The following is an 11,217-nucleotide window of genomic DNA, read 5'->3' as shown; positions in this document are numbered from 1 at the left end:
TCCAAGAATTTAACATTGAAATAAAGATAACTAAACTAGTAAGAGGTCAAGGTTTGGCTAAGCTTATGACTCAGTCTAATGTGGATGCTAATCGAATAAATATGGCAACAAATGACCTTGGATCTGACATATGTGAAGGTGGAGGTGGATCAATAGGATCCAAGAATTTAACATTGAAATACAGATAACTAAACTGGTAAGAGCTCAAGGTTTGGCTAAGCTTATGACTCACTCTAATGTGGATGCTAATTAGATAAGTATGGCAACAAATGACCTTAAATCTAACATATGTGACACAGATCACTGTGAGTGGTACACTAATGTTATCCATTATCTACAACACATGGAAAATCCTTCCCATTTGATTGAAAATGAAAAGAGGAGTACCAAATTACAAGCTATTAGGCACATAATTGTCAACGAAAATTTATGGTGGAGAAATTTTGAAGGTGTATTACTAAAATTTGTTGAACAAGAAAAGGTAAAAGAAATCTTGATAGAAATGCATGCCAGAGTTTTTGGAGGGCATTATATGGCCAAGACTACTGCACACAAGGTGATGAGAGTTGGATTTTGGTGGCCATCCCTTTTTAAATATTCTCAAATCATGGTTAGGAAATCTGATGCATGTCAATGGTTTGCTAGAAAATTGAATTTCTTAGGTAATACTCCATTAAAGCCAATTTAGGTTCAAGCACCATTTTAGCAATGGGGTATGGATCTCATAGGTGAGATCTCTCCTAAATCTAGCACTGGCTATTCCTAGATTTTAGTTGCTACTGATTATTTCACAAAGTGGGTAGAAGCAATCCCTACAAGAAATGCAACTAGTAAAGTTGTCAACAATTTCTTGCTAAATAACATTAATCTAGGTTCAGTTGTCCTCAAAGAATTGTAATAGATAATGCAATGTACTTTAGGTCTAAGGAAATCATAAAATTTTGTGACAAATATGGAATTACTAGATTAACATCCTCCCCGTATCATCTACAAGGAAATAGGCAAGCTGAATCCACAAATAAAAGCTTATTAAAAGTTATAAAGGGGACCTTGGATGATAACAAGAAGGTTTGGGATTCTAAGTTGTAGTTAGCAATATGGGCTGATAGGGTGACTATGAAGAAAGCTATTGCAGTAGCCCCATTTGATATGGTATATGGAATTCATGTAAGGTTGCCTCAAAACAATCTAATGAGCTTGTATAACTACATTAAAATGTATGATGAGGATATTATTGATGACATGCAAGAAAGGATGAATGAGCTAGTAGGATTAGCAGAAACCAAGAGAGAAGCATCCCTTAGGAACCAAAAGTTGTAATTACAATTCAAGACATTATATGACAAGAGGATAGTAAGCAAAAATTTTGAAGATGGAGATATAGTCCTTATGTGGGATGCAATAATTGAGGAAAAAGGAAATCATGGTAAGTTTGATCCTATCCGGTTAGGTCCCTATTTGATTAAAAAAACATGGGGAGAAGACTCTTATGTTCTCAAAGATTTGTCAGACAACATTCTTGAACTACCAATTCATGGATAGTTCTTGAAGAGGTATTTTTCTTGAAAAAATAATTGTTTCTTCCATGAGTAGTAGTCTAGGGTTTTTCTATATATTTGTAAATCCTTTGGTCTTTGTGTAGCTTATTGTACATAGTTTTTTTCTGTGTTTGTTGCTCTCTTAAAGTTGTCAATTTTTAAGACTCAAGTGTATGGTCTACTCTACCATAGATTCTAAATTCTTGTATAGACTCGAGTAGTCTATCATCCCTAGACAGAGCCACTATTGGTCTTATTTTTGCAAGATAAAATTTCCCCAATCTAGGTACAAAATATCATAATTGAATCCATTAATGGAGAATAGGGTTTTTGGTCTTTAGTCCTACAAATTTGTTAACTTTTTAAAATATTTTTTTAAACCCTAGGTTTCATTCCTTTTAAATTTTTTGAGTGCAAAACCTTTTTTAAAAAATGCAAATGTTATGTGTTTAGTTCAAATCTTTCACACCCCCAAGTGACCTTTTTCCCTTCTATTCACACCATCTAATCCTTGTAAGATCTATAGTAGTTGCATTGTCACTATCGAAAGATGCAAGTGTTTTACCCTACACAACATAGTGACTATCGCAAAATTGAGAGGCGGTGTTGTGAAATGGAGGAGCGGTGACCGGAAAGTGTTTTGCTTTAGAAATATTTAATCACATGTTTTTGTATCAGAGATGTCAAAACTGAAAAACAAACCAAAAAAATGAAGTACAAAAAGTGTCAACATAATTCATTTTATCCGATAGGTCACTATGTCACTGTCAGACTAAGTTCAAGCCTTGTCGTTAGCGACATGGTGCCTCAATAGAAAGTAAACATGGCGACAATTTTTAAAATTCCTAGTGACCATAAACTTCCCAAGTGGCATGGTGGACATGCAATTTTATTGTTCTTTCAAAAGCACTAATTAGGATAATTATGATTTGATAGGTGTTAATCTTTCCAACACTAGAGGTCGCTATGTCATGATCAGAAAATGAACTAGCTTCACTGTTAGCAACATAGTACCCAACCATAAAATGATAGTGAAGCAATAGTTTTGAAGAGTGGGTCCCAGGCATTTGCTTTGTCAGATATGAGTCACACAACCTTTGTACATAGTGGCACCAAGTTGGATATGTGTCATGCATCAAAAAAAATGAGGACACCAGAGGTTTCTATGTCACAATCGGAAAATTAACTAGTCTTGCCATTAGTGACATAGCACCTGGCTAGAAAATGAGTATGTGGTGGGACCTAAGCCATGAGGTGATATAAAAAGGATTAAAGTATTAATTTATGATCCAACTAGATAGTACATTCTCATGTCAGCAGTAACTTGAACCCACGCTCCAGTCAAAGACCAAGTGAAAAATTATGATTGTTAGAGTAAAACAAGATCAACAATAGTTGCCTTGTTATAAAAAGATGCCCACTATTTACTCTATGAGACATAGTGACTAGGGACCCACCATAATGTATGCACATCATGTAGTTTCCTCACCATCAGATCAAGCCGTAATCTATGGCTATTGTTGTGTCACTATGATGAGTTGCTAAAATTTTATGTATATTGACATAATGAACAAGGAGGGACCCACCACTCTAGTAATAAAAATATAGTAAAACACCTACCATCAAATTAAGATCAGATCAAGGGTTGTTGCTTCCTTGCTATGGCAACATGCTCACTCTTTATGTATAGCGAGGTAGTGACTCAATGACACATGTCCTCAAAAGTTAGTGGGTCTAGTTTGAAGTGCCAACAATGAAGGAAAGATACACATGGAAAAATGTCATTGGATTGATTACCAACATGTCAAGATGAATGTGAGTCATCTTTGGTTGCATCCCTGGATCATAGGATTTTTCAAAGATCAACATCATGAATTTGAATGTAGAAGGCAGTGCCACTCTATGCATTTATGAGAAACGAAAGCTTCACATGTGAGAAAAATAAGTATAATATAGGAGATTTCACTAGCTCCATCTCATGCAAATAAAGATTTCAAGTTTTTTCCGAGAAAAAGCCATTATTGAGAATATTGTGTTGAGCTTGACAAAGGGCATGAAGCAGTGTCCCATTGTTCATGAGCTATTGCAGAATTACAAAGAACAAGATACACTATAACCTTTGTAGCATTTCAATTTCTATGAATTATAGTCAAGATGTCTCCAAAGAAGGTGTTTTCTAGGAAAGAGAATTATTTTGATAGAAACATCCATGATGACCTACTAGAATTGCTTCCAGAATCCACCATTGAAATTGTACAAGTAAAAAAACTAACTTCATTAAAGCATAGGTTGAGAGTTGGAGATGGGTTAATTGATAAGATTTCGGGATGCTAACACTTCTTAGACTGCTTTGGATTTGTTTAAGAAATGGTTTTCAGAAAGGAACTTGTTTGCCCCACATGCCAATATCTAGAATTATGATTTAGGGATATTGGTGGTTCCTAGTGTCTTTATGGATTATGACCTCCTTGACGCCATGGCAAACAACTATGACTAGGCCATTAGGGTGGTGAGAAGAACTAATGGTGAAATCCAGATCACAATCAGCCTAGAGGAAATTAGGGAAGTATTTGGTTTAGGGCCTCTCACTAACTACCATGTGCCAATTCATTTAAAAGGATTAGAAAAAGAATACATGTAAAAGAAGGATGTTGTTAGACAAGGTGGACAAATGGCACATATAGGTAAGATTGGAACTCTACAAGCAATAAAAATGGCTTCCAAGGAACCTTTCAAAAGGGCGTACTTCAATGCCAGGGCTGTAGAGGCATATAGGACTCTGTGTAGAGTTTTTGGAAAGATGAATAGGAGTTTATGCCTCTATATTTTATGTACATGATTACTTAGATTTCCTCTTTTGGTGTGGACATAATTTTTTATTTTTCTACTTATTTAGCTAAAGAAATTCATAACGGCCTGTTGGGATTAAGAATGGAAAGGTGGAAAAGATTTTTGGTCACTATTCTTTGATAATGCACATGTTTCTATTCAAAGGAGTAATATATTTTGGAAAAGAGATGAAGTTAAATAGGGAACAAGATGGGGAAGCACTACCAATCAAATTATGGAGTGCAGATATGACTTGGGAAGTAGAGAAAGACAGTTTTGTCAGATTTGATAGATATTTTTCTTCAAAACTAAGATGTTTATTATTGAGTAACAATCCTAGAATACCCAAGGCATTGGTAGGTCTTATTAGGCCGCTAGAAAATACTATTGGTTTGAAGGTTTGACATAATTGGGGAGACATCATTCTGTATTTAGTTTCAACTATCATCAGAATTTATGGTTTCAGAGGCACTCCCAATGTGTTACCTTACCAAGTGCCTTTAAAAGTAGAAGCAACTAAATTTTTGTGGTAGTTGGCAGGATTGGAGGAAACTTATTTGTTGTAAAGGGGTAGGGACTCAATATTCCTCACTTGTGTTGTAGCTCACAAATTTGTAATCACAAAAGGGGGTTGGCTTTCTCTACACAAGGTTTTGGATCCATATAAGATGGTTTTTTCCCACCCTCATTTTTGTGACACTAAGGGATTTTATCATTTGGATTTTAGACATAGAATTAAGCTTGGTAAAATTGAGCATGAATTCTATTTTCCTAAGGATATAATAAGAAATGAATACTCCCTGTGAGAGTAGGAGACTAAGAAGGAAACATGGAGTTTTTTTTCAAAATTTTTGGATTTCGTTCATTGTTTTGATAGAGATTATAGCCCTTTAAGTAATGTTGTTACCATTATGAATAAAACAAATAAGCTTATGCTCACTTTTCCAAAAACAATGGAAACCATGAATGAGAAAAAGAAAGTTCTTATTAATTCTTTCCCTGATAAGGCCAGGGAAGTAATGAGGAAAATTGGATTTACTCCCAACATAGGGGTAGGTCAATTGACTATCCAGAAGAGGCTAGGCTATACTATCATTCAAAATAAAAAGGCCACTATGGACAAAGCTAAACAAATAATTGGGTCCACTAGTGTAGTTTGGCAAGAGAGGCCCCTTGAGCCCTCCCCTAAGAGGAGAAAAATAATAAGGGAGGAGGATCCTCATGTTGAGGAGTATTCACCTTCACAAACCCCTATGAGGATTGAGGAAGAATATCTCACTAGGGAGAAAATTGAACAATTGGGATTCCAAGGGGGAGTTTTTGTCACCCAATCTAAAATAAATGAAGGAAACCCCCATGAGCCTCCTATGCCAAGTTTTGAGTTGACAGTTGTAGATTATAAAGGAAGGGAACTAGACCCTATTTTAGAGCAAGCAAGTGAACAATTTTTGTCAGATGATAATTTTGTTAAATCTAGAGCCTTTTACCAATTTGCATGGAGAACCAACATGGGTAAGTTCGAAGAAAGATGCATTAAGTTAAGAATAGAGCATCTTGAGCTAGAAGAGGTAGCCTTGCAAAATCAAATAAAAGAAGAGATGATGCAAGAATTTCAAAACATAACCCCTAAAGAGGGGAGACAAAAGGTAGAGGCCTCAAATATTTTATTGTTACCCAATTGGGATATTGCTGATGCCTTAATTTTTAATTCTATTTCAAATAAGTTGGATTTGCAAGACCCAAACAAGAAGGAATTCATAGGGACTACATTCAGTGAAGACTAGGATACTCTGGTTATATGGTCTTTAAGAAAGGGATCAAGAGCCACAACATCACAACCAAATGAGTCTTGATTGATGGGAAATATTGTTGTAAGAAGAGTAGCTGATACTTGTCATATGCAGGCTGCACATTGGGGTGTAGATACATCTCATTTTGTATTGGCCACTACTAAAAAGGAAGAAAAGGCCATGTTTGAACTATAGAGCAAATATGAGAGTGTTTTGGAAGCCTACAATAAAGAAGTTCAAAAGAGGATTGAACTTGAAAATAAAGTAATGGGGAGGTCTACAAGACCAAGAATAACATATTCCCATCCTCTAGTGGAACCTTTTAAGTCCACTCCTCTCATAGAGATGCTAGATACCCCACAAAGGCCACATTATTATACTACTAAAGATTTTGAAGAAGAAAAGAGAAAACTATGGGGCTTACATGTAGAACTAAATGTACAGTAAGAAGATAAATTGAGAAAAGCTCTCACATATTTGGGTGATAAAATTGAGTGGGCACTATTTTATGATCAGCTAACAAGGAAATAAACATATGGGATGAATTGAAAGCCCATGATGAGGCTCTAAAGCCTATCATGAATAAATGGGTAAAAAGGAGGAAAGAAGTGACATTTTTATGTTATTTTGTCATAAAATTTTCACATGATCAAATTGAAAAGGCTTATGATATTGTTACTAATCTTCCAGAATTTGATAATAAGATAATTCACCTACAAAGTAGAATAGTAGGCTACTTAAGTATAAATGTTAGAAATTTGATTTATTCCCTCGTGCCCTGGATAGAAAAAATAAGTTAACAAATAAAGATGAAGGGGCTAAGGAATTAGATGATTTTTTTTTTTTGAGAATGAATAAAATCAGCAATAAGAGAGGGCATGCATAGTGGGCTACGACAAAGAGGAAATGGTGAAAGCCTAGATATTCTTTGATTCTTTAAAATATGAATTTATTGATATTGATAGAGAAGCTAAATATGTTATCAAAAAGAAATAGGACATTCTGCATTTTGATTGGCTAGATGATACACTTTATGACAAGTGGATGGAAAATATTGCTTCTAGTGAACAATTAGAGGAAGTTGAAACTAATGATGAAGAGATACATGAAGATGAATTAAAAATCATGAATTCACTTCCATCAGCACTTGGAAATGAAGAAGACAAAATAGAGCAGCCACTCTCAACAATTGAAATAAATCAACTAGTTATGACTGCTAATTAGGAACAAAGCCAAGTGGATGACACAGTAGGACATGTAGGGTAGAACATGTTGGAAATGATTGAAAATATCATGAATGAAGAATAGTAGAACTGGTAAAGAATGTTTTCAATCATTGTTTTGTCATTGATGTCAAACTTGCTACTTGTAGGAATGATAATTGCTTTAGTGATCTAAATACTATCAAATAGTTGATTGACAAGGAGGAGGAAACCAATAAAATGCAACTAGAGCACCTAGAGAAAGGTTGAAGTTATGATGTTGTAATGAAGTATAAGGATTAGCTAAGCCATTGATGAAATATTGTATTGATGACATACTCTAAGACACAAGGAATGGACACACTAAGACACATCAAAGATGTAAGGTTTAACTAGGTCATTTGTAGAACCTGACTGAGTTCATTTGTGACTGTCATGCAAACAAGTTGAAGCTGAGAAATTTTAACTTCAATGTGTGTCGAGAAATTCTTCAGGTGCTGAGTAACATAGAAGGTGTCGAGCAATCCTTCGGGTGTCGAGTAACACTAAATGTAATAGAAGCTAAGTATTTCTAGAAAACAATAGAAGCCAAGCAATACAAGAAAGCTTCACATGCTGAGAAAAGAAAAAGCTATAGAGGATGCCAAGAAATCTAGAGCTAAATAGTGTCAAGAATTAGTAAATAGCAGTAGAAGCTGAGCAACCCAGTTAATGTCAAGCATCAATAAACCAATGATGCCAAGTTGTTGCACTATTTGTTAAGTCAAAAGATTCATCAGATCTGTAATGATAAGTTTGTTACATTGAATTTTGTGAATTAATTGGATGATAAGGATGATGAGTAGATGTCATAAAATTTTATGTAAACCATGCAAACAAATTCAAGGGAAATACTGATGGACTTATCATGAAGTTTTTGGAAGAAATAATTTGGAGGGAAAATAATATCGTTCTCTCAGATCAAATCAAATTGATGAGCAGGAAGATTTTAGCGAGAAATGAAGAAAAAAACTTCTTTATAAGGAGCTATAGGTCAAAGATCAAGAGAGAAGAGGGAGTTGGTCATAAGTGTGGTCGTGTGAAGAAGCCAAGAGAAGGCTAGTGTGAAGTGTCAAGAAGAGGACACAGTGAGGAGCAAGCACAGAGCATCAAGACTTTGAGTTGATCAAGTGACCATAGAAGTGCATTTTCATAACAAGTGGAAGAAATCAAGGAGATAGATCTTGAAGGGTGAACAAGCTGTCAGCACTGCAAGGAAGAAAAGCCAAGCAAAGAAAAGAACTAAAGAGTGATCTAAAATCTGCAAGGTTAGAGTTGCAATATTTATCAGGTCAAAACCTTTCTAATACTTTCTTACCATTATAATAGACATTGAAATCCTACATTGCTAGGTTCGCTTAATAGCAATGTAGATAAGCCTTAGGAAAAGGATAGAAGATCCCCAGGAGAAGGATAAGAGATCCTTAGGAGAAGGATAGGAGATCCTTAGAGAGGGATATAAGATTCTTTTCAGTATGTGACTATAAATCCCATGGACTTGGGTGGGCCTAATAGCTCTATCTAAATCCTTTAACAAGGTGGCATTCTAAATTGAATGTTCTTAAGTCCTCTAACAGGGCACACTCCTAATAGGGTGTAGAAATCCTTTAATAGGGTCACATCTGATAGTGTGTAAAGCCTTTAACATGGCAAACCATCAAAAGTGGTTGAAATCTATTGCGCAGTAATTTTGTGGGTATCATCCCCACCCTAGTTTTACCTTCTTATTCTTGGAGGGTTTCTGGGTCACCAAAATTCTTTGTGTTATGTGGTGATGCATGTTTACTTTTCATGATTGTTTAATGTTCAAATGCATGCATGATAATTTCAATTATATGCCATTAAGGATTTGACAAGAAAGTAAAAAGGCTAGAAAGAAAAAGTTGTATTGGACATTATTGGACCTTGAATAACTGATTCACCCCCCCTCTTAGCTATTCTAAAAGAATTCTAACAATTGGTATCAGAGCCCACTGCTTATTTGTTTCAAGGTACTAGCAACTAGAAAATCAAAATGTCCAAGAGAGAAGTTCCCAAGCTAAACAAAGACAACTTTGTTGCATGGTAAAGTCTAATGAAGCTACATCTTGGATCAATAGGTGACTATGCAAAGACCTCAATCATAGTTGATCATGTAGACCCTACAGGACCCCTCACTACAGAAGACATGAGCACGAAGAAGGAACACAATCAAGTGATGTTAGATATTGCTTCAGAACTAAGGTATGCCAAGTATGATGACATCAAAGAATGTGATACTACACATCAGATGTGGAAAAAATTATCAAACATCTATGGAGGAGATGATAATGTCAATAGATCCAAAATAGAGAGCCTAAGAGGAAAGTTTGATGACATGAAAATGGAAGAAGGAGAGAATGCTGCTCAATATGGTGCAAAAATGAAAGAAGTGGTAAGTTCCATAAGAAGCCTAGGAGGATAGTTATTAGAAGAAATAGTATGTAGCAAATACTTGAGAGAACTTTGCTTCCTATCTATGCTATAAGAGTATCAGCCATCCAAGAGCTAAGGTGTGTACTAGGCAACACATTGTCATTTGAAGGAATAATTGGAAGACTCACTGCCTTTGATCTATCCAACTTTGACATCTACAAGCCAGAAAACTTTGAATCTGCATTCAAAGCCAAGATGACAATAAAAGACAACAAGGAGGTGCAAACAAAGAAAAAGTGTCGAAAAGGGAAATATGTATCTAGTGACAGTAGCACTATTGGAAATGATGTAGACCAATTGGAGGCATTATTAGCAAGAAGATTTCATAGAGGAAGAGACAAATTCAAAGGTACGATGCCAATCATTTGTTTCAATTGTAATGAAGTTGGTCACATTGCAGCCAGATGCACACAAAAGAAAAATTTCAAGGATGGAGGCAACTTCAAGAACAAGAAAGAGGACAACAAGGATTACAGAGGTAAAGGCAAAGATGCTACATTGTTGAAGAAGACTCTAACAAGAATCATGATGAAGTAGTGTATGTGGCTATGAAAGAAGAATCAGATGAAGATGAAGCAACTACCCCAGTAACCTGCATGAACAAGAATAACAAATGGATCATAGACAATAGATGCTCTCATCACATGACTAGAGATAAAAGTAAGTTCATTACCTTAATCAAAATGAATGAAATAGTGTTAGATTTGGTAACAATACACCATGTTAGATCAAAGGGAAAGGTAGTATCATGCTTACTGAAAAGATATCATGTGATAATGCATACTATGTTGAAGGCCTGAGTTATAACTTGTTAAGTGTTTCACAGTTAGGAAACATGGGATGTAAGGTTGACTTTGAAAATGGAATTTACAAGATCTATGATTCTAAAGGAAGTCTAATAGGAAAAGGTGACCAGACTAGGAGTAATTTGTTCTCCCTAGACATGGAAGATGCTTCTTGTCTCATTGTTCAAACTGATGATGTATGGTTATGGCACAAGAGGCTATGTCATGTAAATTTTGTCAATCTGATAAGCATCAACAAAATGAAGAAAGTTAGAGGTCTACCAAAGTTAAAGAAGCCTGATAATACCATGTACAAACAATGCCAACTAGGGAAGATGACCAAGTCAACTTTCAAAAGCAAGACTTATACTTCTAATGAAGTATTAGAGCTAGTTCAAACTGACTTGTGTGGTCCTATTGAAGTATAAAGCCACAAAGGTGATAGATACATGATGTTATTTGTGGATGACTATTCAAGGATGATGACAGTCATGTTTCTAAAACAAAAATCAGATGCATTCCAAATGTTTAAATGGTACTTGGCTAGAGTTGAGAAAGAGACTGGAAAGAGCCTAAAATG

Source organism: Cupressus sempervirens, chromosome 3 (assembly GCF_028749045.1).
Source record: "Cupressus sempervirens isolate cs-2001-9-10 chromosome 3, ASM2874904v1, whole genome shotgun sequence".
In the NCBI taxonomy this organism is placed as follows: Eukaryota; Viridiplantae; Streptophyta; class Pinopsida; order Cupressales; family Cupressaceae; genus Cupressus; species Cupressus sempervirens.
The sequence above is the reverse complement of the archived record's forward strand: the minus strand, read 5'-3'. Positions refer to the sequence as shown.